The sequence below is a fragment of the Mirounga angustirostris genome, unplaced genomic scaffold (genome assembly GCF_029215605.1).
Source record: "Mirounga angustirostris isolate CCGP_5_RB_7025 unplaced genomic scaffold, mMirAng1.0.hap1 SCAF_13, whole genome shotgun sequence".
NCBI lineage: Eukaryota > Metazoa > Chordata > Mammalia > Carnivora > Phocidae > Mirounga > Mirounga angustirostris.
Window position 1 is genome coordinate 62,087,635 of NW_026991721.1, and position 20,754 is coordinate 62,108,388.

The 20,754-nt window shown below is 44.1% G+C and overlaps 1 long non-coding RNA gene and 1 other non-coding gene across 2 annotated transcripts; one reads left to right on the forward strand and one right to left on the reverse strand.

Annotated features, from left to right (window-relative positions):
* Nucleotides 1-328: 328 nt before the first annotated feature.
* On the reverse strand, nt 329-15,232 carry LOC135362386 (uncharacterized). Its single transcript, XR_010407007.1, has 3 exons — nt 13,976-15,232; nt 8,302-8,469; nt 329-1,792 (listed from the first exon to the last, which is right to left on the reverse strand). It is a non-coding gene; the product is annotated as an uncharacterized LOC135362386 (long non-coding RNA).
* LOC123858090 (U1 spliceosomal RNA) lies at nt 13,968-14,131 on the forward strand. Its single transcript, XR_006794048.1, has one exon. It is a non-coding gene; the product is annotated as a U1 spliceosomal RNA (small nuclear RNA).
* Nucleotides 15,233-20,754: the final 5,522 nt, after the last annotated feature.

Here is a 20,754-nt window from a genome sequence, read left to right on the forward strand (position 1 = left end):
AATTATATTGAATTGGATCCATGACATTGGATTATGTATAAAATGACAAAGTTTGGTTATTTAAAATTAAAAAGTTAAATCCAGTGCTTTGGTTTTGTTAAAGATTTTACTTAGCGTTCAATTTTTTGTTACTGTTTTTTAAAAATAATGAACTATCAAAGTTTGACCACAGGCTGGAGCCCGGGATAACAGTGCTGTAATTGAAAATGGCTTTACTCTGAAAATTAGGTTAGTGGGTCGGTGTAAATTATTTATTTTTGCTTATGTACTTTTGTTTTAAAGCTTATTTACCCTAAAGTTTATTATTAATTTTGAATACAGCAATTTTTAAAATGTTACCTTTACCTTTGTTTTATTAAATTGGTATGGGGGGTGGGGAGTGTTGCAGAAAACACCACCAATGATTACAACCCAGCACACGTATATCGAGAGTATATTGTTTATCAAGCACAGAGTAAGTATTTTTTCATACATTTTTACGTACTTAAAACAGTTTTGTGAAATATAGGGGATTTATTATCCCCATTCATACAAGGGGAAACAGCTTCCTAAGAAGTTAAATGTCTCACCTGAGGCCTCTGGCTGTGCAGAGGCAGGGCAAACACAGGGCAAAACCCAGACTTTGTGAGCCCCACGTCCCGCGAGCTATTCCACCACACGGCGACTGTGCCTTCTCAGATGACAATTTGTGGCAGAGATGATCGAGATGAGCTCTGGTGTTTTCTGATTGCCTAATGACCTGAGCCCTTGAAAAACCATGCCTAATGTCAGAAATTCAGCTTAGGGTCCACCAAGTTTGTCTTGCAATAACCACTGCTTCGCTGTGGTTCACTATGCTTTGTTTGCCAGAGAGCTGAAATGAGGCGCTCGTGTTTCATTTCAAGCTTTACAGTCAAAAGGGGAAAACTGTTGTACTGTTTTATTCAATATAAATGTTATCTTTGATGAGGTTTCTTTGAAGTCTTGTTAAAAAGGGTCATGACTTAGTCATCTGAAAAGGGGGTTGGGCAGGGGACTGGTTGCTTTCCCTTCAAAGCTCCTCACAGATACTTAACATCAGAAAAGGTCTTAGTCACACACAGATCCAGTCTTCACTCTTGACTGAGACATTTAAACACACATAGAAGAACTCCCAGCTGAGGCCTGCTAAGGCTCAGAAAGGGCTGGCATGGGAAGAGAGAGGAAGAAGAGGATCTGCAAAATCACAGGGTGGTGCTCTGGCCTCCCAGTGAAGGTCGTGGCCACTGCCCGGGGGCTCCTCTGCGGGGCCCACCCAGGCCTGCTGTGCTTCCCAGGACCAAGCCCAGGCTGTCAGCCTCCCTGCTCCCCTGACAGCTGCCTTTGCTCAGATCACAGGCCTTCTCCCTCAGCCCAGCCCCTTTGCCAGGTAGACTGGATGGGGCTGAGCTGGACTCCGCTCGGAGGCCGGCCCGATTGTCCCTCGGCTCAAGAGAAAATGCCTTCTTACCAGCACCAGAGAAAAGGGCAGAGGGATGCTGCTGGTGTGTCCCCTGCCTGCCTGCCTTCCCGGGAACAGGACCTCCGGGGCCCAAGGGAAGACCAGCTGATGGGCAGAGAGTTGCTAGGAAAGCGGGTGCGCGGTTTCTTCCCAGTGTGGGATGCAGAGAGGGGCCCTCCAGAGTTGAAAATTCCCCAAAGACACTTGATGAAACAAGAGTACGCTTTACAAACGGAGCCGGAAGGAGCGTAACTGCAACGTGATCCAGACGAGGCTCAGGGCAACACTTAGTCCGAGAAAAGCCCCCACTCTCCCAGACACAACTTGAGGCCGCTACAAAGAGAAAGGATATTGCCCACAGTCTGCAGTCGCAAGAATTTAGGGAACAGAGTCAGAGGAGGGCTTGGCTTCCTCAACCCTCCAAAGGTGGCAGTTGCCCAGAGGGCCAGACAGCGGCCTGTGCCCCAGCCCCCACGCCCCCAGGCCAGCAGGGGCCAACCAGCTTTGGCTTTGGAGGGTCTCCCGTGCTGCCCGTCCTGCATGGCAGCCCTGGGCCTACGGAAGTAACTTGGGAAACCACGCACTCAGCACTGAAATGGATGGATTCTAGGAACTTCGGTCCAGTATTTCCTAGCTCGGTTAAGACTGTAGACCAGTCAACAGTTGGCAGATCCCAACAGTGAGCAGGGAGGGAGAGGGCGAAAAGGACAGGGCCCAGCTGAAGTCTGTTGGCAAGCGAGGAAAGGGAGCCCAGGGAAGTGGAGAAAGGCTGCCTCAGCCCCCTCTGCCGTAAGCACTTTCTAGATTTAGGCTTTCTTAAGGATGAGGCGATCTTACAAAGAAGACTCCAGCCAAATCCCGCCTTCTCTTTTGCTTGAGGAACATGGCTGGCTCATGGACATGTGACCAGTGCAGTTGAACAAGACCCTGCACTTGCGATTTAATGCATTGTGGTTGCATTAAATCTTGGTCTGGGAATTCTTAATAGTTTTGGGTTTGTGTCCTGTGAGGTCTCATGGAGCAATGGGACACAGTGCCAACCTCTGCGGCCTCCCTGGATGGGTTCTCTGTCACTCCCCTACCTGACCTCCCGTTCTCTCCCCAACCCCGCCCCTGCCACCATGCCCTCTGCTTTTGGCAGGTCGGTGTCGGGCGCGTGCACCCCGTGGAGTCCGGCGAGGCGGTGGCCATGCCCACCCCCGGCTGGCAGCACCACAGTGCTTGCGGTGGGCCGCTGACCGCAGCCAAGAAGCTCACCCCTGTACTGAGTGCTTCCCAGTTCTGAATTTGACGATACCTGGGAGCAGCCTGTTTGTTGTGGGCTGGAGGGGTAGGCCTGTGGGAAGGGGGACCCGGCAGCTGTCAGGCCCAAGATGTACCCTCCTCAGGCATCTGTGAAGTCCCAGGCCCTGGCGGACTCTTTCCACGGGCTCTGAGCCCGGGCCATCCTTGCTTCCTCCTTCCACCTTTCCTGAGCCTGGCTTGTCTTTGTCTCTTCTAGCCAGCGCGAGGTACATACACTCTGGGAGCCACAAAATTCGAATTGTGTAATTTCAGTGATTTCAAATACAAGTTAAATACTATGATATTTTAATTTAAAACTAGCATTGCACTTGGGGCACCTGTGTGGCTCGCAGTCGGTTGAGCATTCGCCTTCAGCTCAGGTCATGATCCCAGGGTCCTGGGATCGAGTTCCGCATCGGGCTCCCTGCTCTGCGGGGAGCCTGCTTCTCTCTCTCCTTCTGCCTGGCGCTCCCCCTGCTTGTGCTCTCTCCCTCCCGCCCCTCGCTCTCTCTGTCAAATACATAAATAAAATCCTAAAAAAAAACTAGCATTGCACAATATAAAGGGCAAAATTCATGCTAAAAATTTGAGATTAATTTTTCTTTGCTTAGAACAATATTAGATAGCAAATAAAATAACACCAAGACAAGTCGAGAGAGAGACCTCGAAAGAAGGAAAAAACTCATGTATTCCTGTCTGTGTATGTGGGGGGGGGGTTTGTAAAATATATATAACATAAAATTTACCATTTTAACCATTTTTGAGTGTAAAGTTCAGTGTCATTAAGTACCTTCAAATCCTTGTGCGAACATTCCCACTATCCATCTCCAGAATTTTTCCATCTTCCCAAACTGAAACTCTACCCATTAAATGATACCTCCCATCCCCCAACCTCCCAGCCCCTGGCAACCACCCTTCTACTTTCGCTTTCTATGATTTTGACTATTTTCAGGACCCCATTTAAGTGGAATCACTGTTTGTCCTTTTTTTTTTTTTTTAAGATTTTATTTATTTTTGCGAGCAAGAGAGAGCACGTGAGCCCGATGCGGGGCTCGATCCCAGGACCCGGAGATCATGACCTGAGCCGAAGGCAGACGCTTAACCGACTGAGCCACCCAGCTGCCTGCTATTTGTCCTTTTGTGTCTGGCTTTATATGTACCTTTAACAGAATTTTTTTCCTGTGTTTTGACCAAGGGGCTCGCACTTTCTTTTTGCCCTGAGTCCCACAGATTCTGTAGGCTGCCTGGCTGAGGGAAGCTCTTCTCTCAGCCCCTCTCTTTTCACTGTCACACAGAGGTATGACTTGTGTTTTGGAAATACATTATCTGCTTCTCCTTTTAGAGCACAGGCTCTCTTGGCATAACTGGGAACTTCAGCTGCCGCCTCCCTCTCTAAACTCACCTGGCTCCAGAGGTACAGAGAATCCTCCGGTCCCCATGCAGGGGTTTCATTTTGCTTCCTAAGCACGTCTAAAATTGAAGGGCAGAAGGTCACACTGAGAGCAAAGAATGCTCAAGATCCGGGAAAATTGTGTGAATAGTTAAAATGAAAATTATCCAGCAAAAGCTTTTTCTTGTTACTTTTCTGCATTGAAGTGAAGGACGGTGGGACTCCAGCTCTAATGTCAGTCGCAAATGTCTCCCTGGTTTGCCTCACCTCCACAGGGTTCCCGTGGGCCCACAGGAGGCAGCCACAAGCTCTCCACAACACCTTCGCTAATCTGTCCCAAAGCCCCACCTGCCTAAGAAAGGGCTGTGGAAAACAGCTCTAATCTCAGTTACTGACTCAGTCCCAGTGGCCTCCAGACAAATTCTGCAATTTCTATGGAAAAAGCAAAGGGGTAAAATCTCTGCTGCTGTGAGGGGGTTGTCTTATCTTTTTCAGTGGGAAACTTTCTCCAAGCCAGTGGCGGGCTTTTGAGGCGATGAGGGCCCTGGGAGCAACTCTTAACACTCACCAGATCTTTTACTCAGATAAAGTTGTGTTTGGTTTTTCTTTTAAGATTTTATTTATTTATTTTGACAGAGAGAGAGCACACAAGCAGGGGGAGTGGGAGAGGGAGAAGCAGGCTTCCTGCGGAGCAGGGAGCCCGATGCGGGGCTGCATCCCAGGACCCTGGGATCACGACCCCAGCCAAAGGCAGACGCTTAAGGACTGAGCCACCCAGGTGCCCCTACCCAGGATAAAGTTGATCAGGCAAGCCGCCTCTCCATGATCTTAGGGCTTTCCTAACATCCTGAAATTGCTTAATGTTCCTTTCAAAAGAAAATCAGGAAAAGTAGAAAACTGGACCATTTTTTTTCCTGCAAAAGTGATCTTCCCTATAGCGAAGCTCCTGAAACTTCGAAGTCAAAAAGAAAGGAACTAGTTAATGAATGAAAGCCTCCACGGTAAGCCTTGGGGTCAGTCACCAGCAGGAGGTGCTATGTGGGTTCAGGGAGCAATCCCCAACCATACGCTGCTTGCTTCACCACCTCCTTCTGGAACAAATCAACCAGCTGTGCCTGGGCCAGAGTGGGGTCAGGGGAGGTGGTCTCTTCTCTACCGGGAAGGAAGTTATTTCATGCTGGGAGAAAACAGTTTGAGTGATGGAAAGAGAAGGACCCTGAACGCCTCCTCAGGTTGCTGGGGTGATACTAAGGAGGACATGCCCACATCAGACCTGGGAGACTAGCTTTGTCTCCTTGCCCAATCTGACAGCCACTTTTGGCTTTATAATCATATTGACTAAGGAAATATTTCCGAGGGCATCTCAGATTCAGTCCTGAGATGCCCATGGCGATCTTTGTGACTTGGACGTGCTGAGGACTGAATATCACTCTCACACGCTCACTGACAGGGCAAATCTCTGCCAGAGCTGAGGAGTCCCAACCCCAGTCATTTCTTCCTAGCAACCTTCAACACTGCTAAGGCCAGTCCTAATGGATGGGCAGGTTGCTGGCAGTATTTGGCATTCCGTATTACCTTACAGTGTCAGGGGAAGGTCTATAGGGCAGCTGTCCTCCATCTCCAGAGTCACTTGCTCACCCAAAGACAGAGCTCAGCCCAGGGCCCCAGTGTCTACCATGACTGGAGGCAACAGGATGCCAACAGCTCCTATTCCATGTTCTTGGACAGCAACTATTGGGATAAATGCCCTTTGCTGCCCTGAGCTTGGATCCAAGTCTAATAAGTGGGCTCTGGCCTTGTTCCTGAGGATTAACTCTGTCTTGGTCACCTCTCCTGGTCCCTAGACTTGCTAAACTGTGACTATGGTTATCCAGCAGAATTGCAAGGGACCCTCTTGCTATTGAACGAAACCTGGTGTTAAAAATATGCCTAGGGCGCCTGGGTGGCTCAGTTGGTTAAGCGACTGCCTTCAGCTCAGGTCATGATCCTGGAGTCCCTGGATAGAGTCCCGCATCAGGCTCCCTGCTCAGCAGGGAGTCTGCTTCTCCCTCTGACCCTCCTCCCTCTCATGCTCTCTCTATCTCATTCTCTCTCTCAAATAAATAAAATCTTTAAAAAAAAAATGCCTAAATTATTTCAGGGGCACCTGGGGGCTCAGTTGTTAGGCATCTGCCTTCGGCTCAGGTCATGATCCCAGGGTCCTGGGATCGAGCCCCGCATCGGGCTCCCTGCTTGGCGGGAAGCCTGCTTCTCCCTCACCCACTCCCCCTGCTTGTGTTCCTTCTCTTGCTGTGTCTCTCTCTGTCAAATAAATAAAATCTTTTTTTAAAAATAAATTATTTTAGGGGCGCCTGGGTGGCTCAGTTGGTTGAGTGACTGCCTTCGGCTCAGGTCATGATCCTGGAGTCCCTGGATCGAGTCCCACATCAGGCTCCCTGCTCAGCGGGGAGTCTGCTTCTCCCTCTGACCCTCCCCCCCTCATGTGCTCTCTCTCATTCTCTCTCAAATAAATAAATAAAATCTTTAAAAAAAAAAAAAAAAATAAAAATAAATTATTTTAAAATAAAGAAAAAGCTATACTGAGACCCCACTTTTCACCTATCAAGTTGGTAAATATATATATTAAAAAGTTGATCTGGGCACCTGGGTGGCTCAGATGGTTAAGCGTCTGCCTTCGGCTCAGGTCATGATCCCAGGGTCCTGGGATCGAGTCCCGCGTCGGGCTCTCTGCTCCTTGGGAGCCTGCTTCTCCCTCTGCCTCTCTCTCTCTCTGTCTCTCATGAATAAATAAATAAAATCTTTAAAAAAAAAAAAGTTGATCTGTTGTCAGCAAGAACATAGGGAAATAGGTTAAAGTGCCCATATTCTTTGACCCAGCAATTCTACTCCTAATAATGTATCCTAAGGATATACTCACATATGGAGAAGTGATGTCAAGAATACTCAAAGCAACATTGCTCATAAAGGAAAAATTTGAAAACAGCTTAATGGAGAGCTACTTAGATAAATTATGGGAGAGTCTTGCTCTATTAGGCTCCTCCAAGCCTCAGCATTGAGTGGGATGCTTCTGAGCAGGAGGTCCTGGGGTGGACTGGTCACAGGTATTGGTAGGCTAACCAATGGCCCCAAATATATCCATGTCTTAATCCTCAGAATCTGTGTTATTTTTTTTATGGTGAAAGGGATTTTTCAGATGTGATTAAATTAAGGATCTTTTTTTTTTTAAGGTTTTATTTATTTGACAGAGAGAGACACAGTGAGAGAGGGAACACAAGCAGGGTGAGTGGGAAAGGGAGAAGCAGGCTTCCCGCAGAGCAGGGAGCCTGATGTGGGGCTCAATCCCAGGACCCTGGGATCCTGACCCGAGCCAAAGGCAGACGCTTAACGACTGAGTCACCCAGGTGCCCCATGCTCCTCTCTTTTAAAGAGTAGCAATTCTCCTTTTCATTCAAGGCCGCTGTGAATTTGGAGAGTGAGATGTAGGAGATCCTGAACGCTTTGCCAGTGAGCTGCTTGCTTTCACTCTTTCTTCACCAAAAATGAGTAATCTTTTTTTTTAAGTGTATTTATTTTTAAGTAATCTCTACACCCAACATGGGGCTCGAACTCACAACTGTGAGATCAAGAGTCATAAGCTCTTCCAACTGAGCCAGCCAAGTGCACCCAAAATGAGTAGTCTCAAGAACAATAGATGGGTTGGCGGTGCCTGGGTGCCTCAGTCGGTTAAGCATCTGCCTTCGGCTCCGGTCATGATCCCAGAGTCCTGGGGTTGAGTCCCGCGTCCGTCGGGCTCCCTGCTCAGCGGGGAGCCTGCTTCTCCCTCTGCCCCTCCCCCTGCTCGTGCTCTCTCTCTCTCTGATAAAATAAATAAATAAAGTCTTTAAAAAAAAAAAAGAACAATAGATGGGTTGGAGACAACGGGCAAGCATCACTCCCTCCAGAAGGTGGCCGGTCATGATAACCAGTAGCTAAGTTATAGTGGCTACAGACCGCCCTGAGAGAAGTGCACAGAGGTCAGGTGTTTACTAACACACTGTCTTGGGCGGGTCCCCTGCATCTAGCTGATTGTCACCAGGGCAGATCAGAGCATGTGTGTGTCTTGTTCCACTCATAGCCCACAGTCAGCATACATACATGCAATGGAAGATGGCGGCAGGAGGATACTTACCTGCAGGAGAACAGGCCGTAGCACTGTCATCACGTGGTCCAGAGTGTGAAAATATCACCAGATGGTCCGTGGCTGTGGTTCTGCATCTTTCCTCCATTCTACTTGGTACTCTCTTGCTTCAGATGTAAGGCTGTCCATAGCTCATGCCCCAGAATGGAAAATATCACACTAGAATATACAGCACAAACAAAACTTCTATTTCCTGGGGTGCCCTCTCCCACTCCCCCTGCTTGTATTCCCTCTCTCACTGTGTCTCTCTCTGTCAAATAAATAAAATCTAAAAAAATTAAAAATTAAAAAAAATAAAAGAGGAGCAATACTATATAAGGTTTGAAATGCTCTCCTAACACATCGTCACCATTCCAAATCCTCTCCAGTGTTGTAAAACAAAAGATCATGACCCCAGTAAATGTTAAAATGAATTACTGAGAAGGAAAAACGAAGTTTAATTAAATGATTAAAAGATAAATTATAGGCATAAGGAAACTTTTTGGGGTGATAGAAATGTTCTAAAACTGGATTGTGATGAGGGTCACATAACTATAAATTCACTAAAAATCATTGAATTGTATACTTTCTTTTTTTTTTTTTTGAATTGTATACTTTCAATAGATGAATGTTATGGTATGTAAATTTACTTCAATAAAGTTGTTAAAAGAAACTTTTTTAAAAAAAATTATGCTTCATCTAGACAATGGAATACTATGCAGGCTTTAAAAAGAATGTGGGGGCACCTGGCTAGCTCAGTGGAACGAATGACTCTTGATCTCAGAGTCATGAGTTCGAGCCCCATGTGGGGTGTAGAGATTACTAAAAAAATAATAATAAACTTAAAAAACAAAAAGAATGAGCGGACTAGTCCTATATGTATTAACATGAAACAACATCCAAGAAACAGTAAGTGAAAAAGCAAGGTGCAGAACAGTATGCATAATATGCTACAAGTTCTTATACAAATATTTAAAAGATTACGTATATTTGCATAGGCCACTTCTGAAAGGAGATACAAGAAAACAATAATGTTGGTTGCCCCTGAGGAACAGGCTAGAAGCTGGGGGTGAAAGGGAGGCTCACCTTTGACCATACCTTTCTGTGCCTTTTGAATTTTGTATTACGAGCTTTTTATTATCTAAAAATAAATAAAATTGTTCACTTTCAAGAAAGAATCTCAACGATAGGCCTTCCACCTATAGCACTTTGTTAAAAAGATTGTCTATGTTTGGTCACCAAATTTGAGCTATAGGCCTTCGTTAAATATAAGGTTGGTGGTGCAAGTTGATTATAGTAAAATAGTTTGAACTTAGCCTTCAACATTAGGTTTGAAATGTAAAAGTGTGACTGGCTTTTAGCAATACATTTTTATTTATTTATTTGAGAGAGAGAGAGAGCGGGAAGGGGGAGAGGCAGAGGAGGAATGAGAGAGTCTTAAGCAGACTCCCTGCTCAGTGCAGAGCCTGACCCAGGGCTCCATCTCACGACCCTGAGATCACGACCTGAGCTGAAACCAAGAGCTGGATGTTTAGCTGCCTGCGCCCCCCAAGTGCCCCTAGTGATACATCTTTTAAGGACCAGTGGACTACTTATCTGGTCTCATCCCTGAATATCCAGCCATTCTCAATGTCAGAACTGTAGCCAGTTGCCCCCATATACAGAAAGGGCCCAGTGGTCACTGCTCCAGGATAGCCTGAGGTAATGGCCATGCACACGGCCTTACTGTTTGGATCCGTGAGAGAAGCACGGTGCTTTCCCTGACCTGACAAAGAAGGACCAAATTTCTTTCCAGTTTCCTTGGCAACTCACAGGCTGACAACACGAGCTCAGTCCCTTTGTCTACAATCCGTTGTGCTACTACTCTGGCGAAATTAAAAAAAAAACACCTCTGCCTGGACAGGTTAAAAAAGCTGTTGCCTTGAACTTTGGTTAACTTCTTCTTTCTTCTTCATTGTGTATCAGAAGAACATGAGGAAGGAATAAAGCTCACTGTTTCTTATTCACACTATATGTTTTTTTAATTAATTAATTTTGAGAGAGCAAGAGTATGAGCAGGGAGAGGAATATAGGGAGAGGGAGAGAATCTCAAGCAGACTGAGCGTGAAGTCTGATAAGGGGCTCGATCCTAGGACCCTGAGATCATGACCTGAGCCGAAATCAAGAGTCGGATGTTTAACTGACTGAGCCACCCAGGTGCCCCTCTTACTCATACAGTATGTTCTGTGAGTCAGGACCCACTCATTTAGAAGAAAAAGAGCCTGAAACTAGGCAGTTGGTCCTTAGTCAGCCTGATGTACTCAAACTAGGAAAAGTTTTCAAGTTCTCCTAAACAATTCTTCAATCACTGATAGATCAAAACTGAGTTACAGACTCGTTTTAACCATATAGCAGTGAAAATGTATGGACTTCAACTACATGTGAAAATATGGATGATCCTCACAAAGATAATGCTGAGCAGTAGGAGCTGGACGCAGAAGAGTACAGGCAAAGCTATTCTTGCTGCCTGAAGTCAGGAGAGTGGACAGCCTTGGCAGGGAGGTGGGTCAGGGATGGGTAGAGAGCCCAGACGCATGCTGGCAGGGCCAGCTTCGTGAGTGTGAGCACAGGACCCTGCATTTAGAAAGATCCCAAGGTGAGGGACGCCTGGGTGGCTCAGTCAGTTAAGGTGCTGCCTTTGGCTCGGGTCATGATCGCAGGGTCCTGGGATCTAGTCCCGCATTGGGCTCCTTGCTCAGCGGGAAGCCTGCTTCTCCCTCTCCCAGTCCCCCTGCTTGTGCTCTCTCTCTCTCTGACGAATAAATAAAATCTTTAAAAAAAAAAAAAAAAAGAAAGAAAGAAAGATCCCACAGTGGCTTTAATGTTCTGCTGTCACACATCTTACAGTTCTTAATAAATGTGAACATTACATTCCCATTTCTCACAGGGCCCTGTAAATTATGTAGTGGTCCTGGGTACTGTTAATATTCTGTTTCTTAATCTGGGTGTTGAATTTGTGAATATTCACTAAACTTTACATATGTTGGTATGTTTGCCTTTCTGTAAGTATATGATACTTCAACACAAAATGTTAAAAACTGAATTATAGACTATTTTAAAAATAACTCAGTGAAACTATTTACTAAATGCCGCCAGAGTTGTATTCACAAGAAAATGGATGGCCGTAAACCTTAACCTTATCACCTTAAACACTTCTGTTACTAAATAAGAAAAAAGAAAAGTTCATTAAGAAAGCAGACAACACAGGAAATTAGAAGGGGAAAAAAAAAAGCCACAGCACAAAGCGAAATGCAAAGAAAGTGAAAGGAGTTAACAAAGACACAAGCAGAGTGAACGATTTCAAAATCAGAAAAATGACATAACTGATGAATAAATCTAAGATCTAGAGTTCTTTGGGTTGGGAGGAAGCAAACAACAAAACTGATAAGCCACCAGCTAACATAATAAAAAAGACAGACAAAACAGAAATGCACAAATTAGGAATGAGAACGGGTTTACAGATGGGTACAGAAGAAATGATGAGAAATAAAAGGGAGAGGAGGATTCAGTCAGCATTTGTCCGATCTTATGCTAATGTAATTTAAAATCTAAGTGAGGGGTGTCTGGGTGGCTCAGATGGTTGAGTGTCTGCCTATGGCTCAGGTCATGATCTCCAGGTCCTGGGATGAAGCCCCGGGCTCCCAGCTCAGTGGGGAGTCTGCTTCTCCCTCCCCCTCTCCCCCTGCTCATATGCACTCTCTCTCTTTGTATCTCTCTGTCTCAAATGAATAAATAAAATCTTTAAAGAATAAAAATAAAAAATAAAATATAAAATCTGAATGAAATGGGTAATAGTCAGGAAATATAAATTACCAATATGGACTCAAAGAAAGGAGAAAATCTAAACATAAATAATCACGGGCAAAAGCTGTCAAAAGCTATACACCTCCAAAAAAAAAAGAAGAAAAAAAAAGCAGAACCTAGATACGTTCATTAACAACTTCTTTCAAACTTTCAGGAAATCAATCGTTCTTACTATTAAAGCTATTCCAAAACATAGAGAAAGAAGTAAACAGCCCAGTGTTTCGTGAAGCCAAAATCTTATAAAGATTGTACAATAGAAAAACTAGGGACCAGTTCTATTTATAAATACAGATGTAAAATGCCTAAAGAAATAAATGAACATAACTTTGCAGGATATTTTGAAAATGACTAAACACATTTATTTATTTCAGGAAGGATAGAGTGGTATAAGGAAATCCATTAATCCAATTCACAATATAGATATATCAAAAGTGGAAAAAGCAGAATAATTAAGAGATGCTAAAAATTTGATATCATTTAATATTCATTCCTCACAAATATTCTGATAAAAGGAAAAGTATACTTCTTTAACATAACACAGGTAGAAATCCGTGCATGTGTACTCACACACATGTATACATTAATCAACCAGTATTACTTTTTTTGATATGTATGTATGTATTTATTTATTTATTTAAGGTAAGCTCTACACCCAGCATGGTACTTGAACTCACAGCTCTGGATCAAGGGTTGCATGCTCTACTGACTGAGACAGCCAGACGCCCCCAGCAGTATTACTCTTAATATTCCCATTAAAGTCAGGAGCAAGACAAGGCTACTCACCACCTCTCCGATTATTAGCACCGTGCTCTAACCAACTGAGCTAACTGTCCACTGAGCACTTCTCCTATGATTTAATGTTGTTCTGGAAGTGCTACTTAATACAATTAGACAATACAACAAAATAAGTCATAAATACTAGAAGCATTATTAATTATATGATTATTTACCTAGAAATCCAAAATAATCAACAGAAAAATTGTTAGAAACTGTGTAAGGCCATAGAACATTTTTTTGAGTATTTATTTTATCCTGGCCATTTTTCTGTGCTCTATTGTTTCTAACAATTGGTTGACAAGCATACGGAGGGCCCGGGGAAGTCAGCGGAGTTTGGTAGTGGTAGGTGGGAGTAAGGGTGGGCACCAAACACTTAAGGCTTAACTACTTCAGAAACCTTGATGGTGGGGCGCCTGGGTGGCTTAGTCGTTAAGTGTCTGCCTTCGGCTCAGGTCATGATCCTGGAGTCCCAGGATTGAGTCCCAGGATCGAGTCCCAGGATCGAATCCCACATCATCAGGCTCCCTGCTCAGCAGGAAGCCTGCTTCTCCCTCTCCCACTGCCCCTGCTTTTGTTTCCTCTCTTGCTGTCTGTCAAATAAATAAATAAAATAAACAAAACAAAACAACAACGACAGAAACCCTGATGGCCACGCAGGTGGTTTGGTCAACACTGGCAGGAGTGTGTGTGAGCAACCCCATCCCCCAAACTGAGCTCCTGGCTCAGTTAGATTCTGAAGCTGGTAACCATGGATGAAGCCTTTTTATTCTGCCCTTAGAAATGACGCTATACTAAATCAGAGGGATCCTGGAAGCCCTCTTCCTTATCGGCACCTCAGCACAGACTGCAGCCCGAGCACAAGGTTGCTTGTCTGAGAGGAGAAGGAAGACCAGTCCAGACGGAGTAACTGGGCTAAGAAAACAGAAGCACAGGCTCCATTCTCAAGAGCAAAATGAGAGGAGGGGGATAGGGATGTGGGGAAGCAAGGAGAGGGAAGAAGGGCTCAGACATCAGCGACCTGAGAGGAGAGTTCCCAGTACATCAGAAAAGGCAAAGGTGTACTTACCTGGCAGGGGAGGTACCATGATCACGAAGGTGGTTGTCCCAGGGCAAGGCTTATCTATTGCACTCCGGTTGTGCCGACCCCTGTGATTTCCCCAGATGTGGGAAACTCCACTGCATAATTTGTGGTAGCGGGGGACTGCAGTCACGCTCTCCCCGGATTAAAAAAAAAAAAAAAAGCAAAGGTATGGGTCTTCAGGACTTGTGTGCTCCATCCTGTTTTAGAGATAGTACTAAGACCTTCCTTAGTCTCTGGTTAGGCTCTCTTTAGTTGGCACCTCGGCACTTCGACCTGTTCTCTCATTCAATCCATACAACAACTCTTAACAGGTTTTGGGGATTTGGTTTTTTTTTTGACACTTTTGTGTATTTCCCTAGATGTCTTCCCTGTGATAAATATATTTGCTCAGGATACTTTTTTAAAGTGTTTGTAACATTTTTTTCATTTTATCTTATCTTTTCATTCTGTACATATAGCTCTCTCATTATTTTGCAGACTGTGGTTACTCAGTATTTGACAGACATTTGGGTGGCCTCCAATCTGTGGTATTATAAACAATGCCTAGAATATACGTCCTTCAGATGTCATTTGGCTGATTCCCTCACTTCATGCAGGTTCCTGCTCAAATACCGCCTCCTCAGAAAGCCTTTCCCAGATCACACGATATAAAATAGCATTTCCCTCCAACCCTCTACCACTTCTTAATCCCTTAATACTTTTTTTTTTTAAGACCTGAGTTGTTTTTTTTTAAAGATTTTATTTATCTGACAGAGAGAGACACAGCGAGAGAGGGAACACGAGCAGGGGGAGTGGGAGAGGGAGAAGCAGGCTTCCCGCGGAGCAGGGAGCCCGATGCGGGGCTCGATCCCAGTACCCCGGGATCATGACCTGAGCCGAAGGCAGACGCCCAACCGGCTGAGCCACCCAGGCGCCCCCCTTGATATTTTTTTGTATGTTTGTTTACTTATGCATTGTGTATCTCCACCAAAGGCCTCAAAAGTTTCATGAAAGTAAGGACTTTGTTTTGTTTCACTGCTGTGTGCCCAGAGATGTGCCAAGTTCATAGGAGAATCTCCCCAGGTATTCACTGAATGAACTAATACAGCGATAAACATTCTTTTACATATTTTTTGCAAATCTATGTGAACATTTCAGTAGAATTGCTAGGTCAAAGAGTACAAATACTTAAATTATAACAGAAATCATCCAAACAATCTTTTTTTAAAGATTGATTGATTGATTGATTATTTGAGAGAGAGGGTGGGGAGAGGCAGAGAGAGAGAGAAAACCTCAGACGGACTCTCCACTGAGTGTGGAGCCCGAGGCAGGGCTCCATCTCACGACCCTGAGCAGAAATCAAGAGTTGGATGCTTAGGGGCAGCTGCGTGGTTCAGTCATTAAGCGTCTGCCTTCAGCTCAGGTCATGATCCCAGGGTCCTGGGATGGAGCCCCACATCAGGCTTCCTGTTCAGCGGAGAGCCTGCTTCCTCCTCCCCAACCCCCTCCCCGTCCTCTTTCCCTTGCTCACCCCCTCCCCACCCCCTTCCCCATCCCCTCCTCTGTCCCCCACCTTGCTCATGCATGTGCTCTCTCATTCTCTCATAAATAAAATCTTAAAAAAAAAAAAAAGAGTTGGATGCTTAACTGAACCACCCAGGCACCCCCAATACAATCTTCCAAAAATGGTGCCAATTTGGGGCGCCTACGCGGCTGGCTCAGTCGTTAAGTATCTACCTTCGTCTCAAGTCATGATCCCCGGGGTCCTGGGATCAAGAGCCCCATGTTGGGCTCCCTGCTCAGCGGGAAGCCTGCTTCTCCCTCTCCCACTCCCCCTGCTTGTGTTCCTCCTCTCACTATCTCTCTGTGTCAAATGAATAAATAAAATCTTAAAAAATAAATAAATAAAAATGGTGCCAATTTACACCCACCCTCCATAGTAGACAAGAATGCATTTCCCTGCACCCTCCACAACATAAGATAATATTAATCTTTGTAATGTTTCCTCTTGATTTTAGAATTTAAAACACATGTGGGTTTTACGGTAAAACAAAAAATTAAAAGGTGCAAGTCAGATCCCACTTCCTTCATTCACACCAGACGAGGTGCATGCCCTGCTGTCCGGATTCTAGCATCACACTGCATAACTGTCTGGCACACCAGCTGGGTCCAGCGACCTTGCCTTCATCAAGTCTTCCAATTAGTTCTCACCCTCACCTTACCCCACACTTGCTGGGGTAGAAAGAGCTAGTCCTTAAGCCAGTAGTAATACAGTCTCAGGAATATAGTCTCAGTAGTCCTAGCCCTATGGCTGTATATGTAGGCATTGAACCTATCTGGCTTTCATTTTCTTCTGTAAAATGTGAATAAAATACCTCTTTCAAAGGTTTCCTTTAAAGATTAAATAAGATAAACATGTAAAGCATCTGGCTCAGTGCCTACCATGTAGCTGGCAACATACCTACCTTTCCCAGCTCCTTCAGGCATCCCAGATCTTTGTAGCACTTAACACACTTCTATATTCTAACATTTATAAAGGTAATGGGGTATGGGTAGGACATGGATGGTGCTTGAACACAGTAGGCACTCAACAGATGCCAAGGACAGTTGATTTCTGCATTCAGGAACTAGTTTCATCCTTGCTAATATGTTTTTTCCACGTACATATTTACACCACCCATCAGCTGATTGGATCACACACCACCCAGTCGTCACCCAATGAGCTACCAAATGAGCTCATCTTAATCCTGTCTGAGCTGAACAAGGCCTTTTACAGAACTTTAAAACTGACTCACTACTGAGTCATCAGAACAGCAATACCCAAACACACTCCTGTTGCTACACAAAAGAGCAGCATGGGATGTCTGCCTTATCTCCTTTCCCTCTCCTAATGGGACTGAACCCCTTGACTCCCTGAAGAAGAGTCATCACATCTTTTGTGCTGCAGTAATAAGAACAAAGCTGGCTTAAAATAATCACAGTGTGGTCAGCAAACAACAGCAGTCCTTGTGGTCATCCAGGTCATTTCCTGAGAATGTCACTAACCCAAGAGGAGAGGCAATTAATCAATTACTCAAATGTGTATTGAGTGCCAGCATTCTGTTGTGTACCCATGATTCCTCCTGTTTATAAAATTTCTGTGAAGTGACCTTTTCAGTTATTGAAACTCACTGAGAATGTAGGGGAAGAACAGCCCTTTGTACTTCTGTAAAGGGAAAAAAAGTATTATTGGAGAAAACGTGACTACTCGGTTCCATCACAGTAGAAAGGATTTTTAAAATATCAAAGAGGAAGCGTGATGTTTTGGCTAACTGCTTTACAGAACTATAGTTTTAAATATGTTAACAGAACTCCTTTCTCATCTAGGAATGATATAGTCAGTGGTCAGTATTTTCTCTTGGGAAAAGTCTTGAAGTTAGTATCATTGCCACAGGCCTGGCTGATTGCCGTGGACTATCAAGTCTTTCAAGATTCTGAGGCCTGGGTAAGGGCTAAGATAACTGGTAGCCCTTTAATAGGGCTGGTTACAGCCAAGATTTTGTACATGTGCAGATACAACTTTGAGTACCCCAGCATGGTCTCTCGTAGCTGAAGACCCTAAGCAAAAACTGAATGAGAATCTTAGGTCCTCAGACTTTTTGTATGCAGCCCATATAACTGATACAATCCGTACCTAAAGGATATAATGATATGTGCCCTTGATCTACCTGATATAAACGTTAAAAGGATAAACAGAAATAGTATGCTAGTAGTCTTTAAAGATTAATTAGGCATGACAAGAAATAATGTTTATTTAATTAAAATACAAGCTTTCAACTGGCCACTTTTCCTGAACTATACTTCTCAAGTTCTTATTATATCAATACAGTTGACCCTTGAACCACATGGGTTTGAATTGGGCAGGTCCACTAATACATGGATTTTTTCTATTAATACAGGACACTACTGGAAATGTATTTCCCCTTATAATTATTTTTCTCTTTTTTTAAAGGTTTTATTTATTTATTTGATAGAAAGAGCACAAGCAGCGGGGAGTGGCAGGCAGAGGGAGAGGGAGAAGCAGGTTCCCTGAAGAGCAGGGAGCCCGATGTGGGGCTCGATCCCCGGACTCCAGGATCATGACCTGAGCCGAAGGCAGTCGCTTAACCAACTGAGCCACCCAGGCTCCCCCTTACACTTTTCTTATAACATTTTCTTTACTCCAGCTTACTTTATTGTAAGAAGATGATATACAATACATATAGCATACAAAATATGAGTTAATTGTTTATGTTATCAGTAAGGCTTCTAGTCAACAGTAGGTTATTAGTATTAAGTTTTGGGGGAGTCAAAAGTTACCTGATTCTTAACTGCGAGGGTCAGCGCCTCTCACCCCCATGTTGTTCAAGGGTCAACTGTACTATTTCTGTCCTGATTTGATTATCCTCACCGGTTGTACACAATCTCAACTGTCTATCCATATTAAGCAAACTTATTTTGGGGACATCAGGAGTTACATGTTGCATTTACTGACTATAAAGCCATTGACAAGTATGGATTATTCTCAAAACAACATTGCTATAATTAAAAGCAACACATAACATTTATTGAGCACTATTTGTAAGGGACAACATTAGTCTCACATTTAAGATTTTATTTTTTATTTATTTGAGACAGAGAGAGTGAGAGAGAGAGAGCACAAGTTGGGGGCAGGGGGAGAGGGAGAAGCAGACTCCCCGCTGAGCAGGGAGCCCGACACAGGGCTCCATCTCAGGACCCTGAGATCATGACCTGAGCCGAAGGCAGACACCTAACCAACTGAGCCACCCGGTAGCCCCTGGCTTCTTTAAAAAAAAAAAAAAAAAATAGAAATCTAGGGATCCCTGGATGGCTCAGTTAGTTGAGTGTCTGATTCTTGGTTTTGGCTCAGGTCATGATCTCAGGGTTGTGAGATCGAGCCCCAGGTCGGGATCCACGCTCAGCACTCGGAGCCTACTTGAGATTCTCTCTCCCCCCATGTGCCCCTTCTCCCAGCTCCCACATACTCCCTCTTTCTCTCTAGAATAAATAAATACAATCTTAAAAAAAATTAGAAATCTATCAGAGCAGGCTCTTGTTTAGAGAGAGTTATTATTCCTCCAGAATCAAAAGCATAAACTAGAAAAAATTCAGCTTTGGGTAAAGCCTAGCTATTCTTATGAAATACTCCTCCAGACTGACAAATTAGTTACTAGTTCTGAAGTATCTTTCATTCAAAAGTACAGGCTTATGTTAATAAGAATATGCATATGTATTTATGTGCTTGTATGTATGAAAAGTATTTGAGAGGGTGATTTAGGAATCTCAATTATAAATCTTCAGTGCAGGAATCTTATTTTGCTGCTAAGGAAGGTGAATGAGCCAACAATAGTGGTATTAAAGCCTTATACTTGCTAAGTCATCGGTCTAAAGGGATAAACTGGTTAAGTTTGTTCTCCCAACACCTAGAGGCAAGATTTTTACTCAGTTATTACAACATTACCACAAACTGTGGATTCTGCAGAAGTTGCCTAGCAACATTACAGTTAGGAACAACACTGGGTAGAGAAAGAACAGGAAATTTGAATTAGATATGCCCTGGGGCAGGTGGGCGTAACCCCATCCCTCCAGTACCGTGAGTCCTGTACTTGGAGGAGCATAAAATTTAAAAAATCAGAACAATCATTTAGAATTTCAGTTAGGACACTGCTGCAGTTAAACCATAACACTGTGCCATGTTGTCAGCTGGAGGAGGTAGGGCCTGGGTTTCTTACTCATTTTGGTACCTTTTTTTTAAAGAACACGGAGATTTTTATTCCAGAAACATTTATTTAAGTACCTTCTCAGGGGCCAAGGCACACTGCTGGTTGCTGGAGCTCTAAAGACAAATAAAACTTGATCTCAGCCCTGGGTGGAAAGGAAGCCAGACAAGTAAAGAAAGAGTGTTTACATAGTCCATTACAGGTGTGGTGGAAAACCTGGTGCACAGAGTGTCTCTTTTACCTAGAAGTGGAGAAAGTTAAGGAAAGGCTTTACAGAAGAAATGGTTCTCCCACTAAGTCTTGTTTCCAACTTTCAAAGAAATTGCTTCTTTCCTCCAGTCATTCTATACATTCAGTGGAAATTTACCTCTCCCATTCTGGGGGTGGACCTGGGTGCCAAGAATTCGAAGTACTGGGGCTGTGTACTAAGAACTCTTCCCTTCCCGTTCAGAAGCCAAGCCCTTCTGCTCCAGCCTAGCCTACTTCAAGGACCTCCCAGTTCAGGGAAGCAGACAGGTGGCATAGTTAAGAGTTGAAAAAAAAAAACAACGTTAAAAGACTGTTTACCTCCAAGAACAGACTATACAGGGGTGGCTAGGAGGCTTCTGTACCACTTGAATTTATACTGAGAGAGAAAAATAAACCAACAAATATTTAAATAAGAGCTCTATTATCATTCAGAAGATATTGAGGGCCTAAGCCACGTTAGAACACTGCAATAAATGAAATAGAAAAGGTCCCTACACTCAGGGAACTCATTTTCTAGAAGGGGATAGTAGTGAACAAACAATCAACATACTTTGAGATAGATATAAGCCTGTTAGGGGAATAAAGCAGGGTATTATGAAAGAGTGAAGGGGGAGAGGATGTGAGCTTGCATGGATAGCAACAGAGGATACAGAATTCCTATATAGGAGGGGCTTAGGAACAACATTCTAGTTGGGGAGAGGTTATCTACAGGACTTTAAAGTTTACTTAGGAAACACTATTTTTACATACAACTCATGTTAAAGATCAATAATAAGT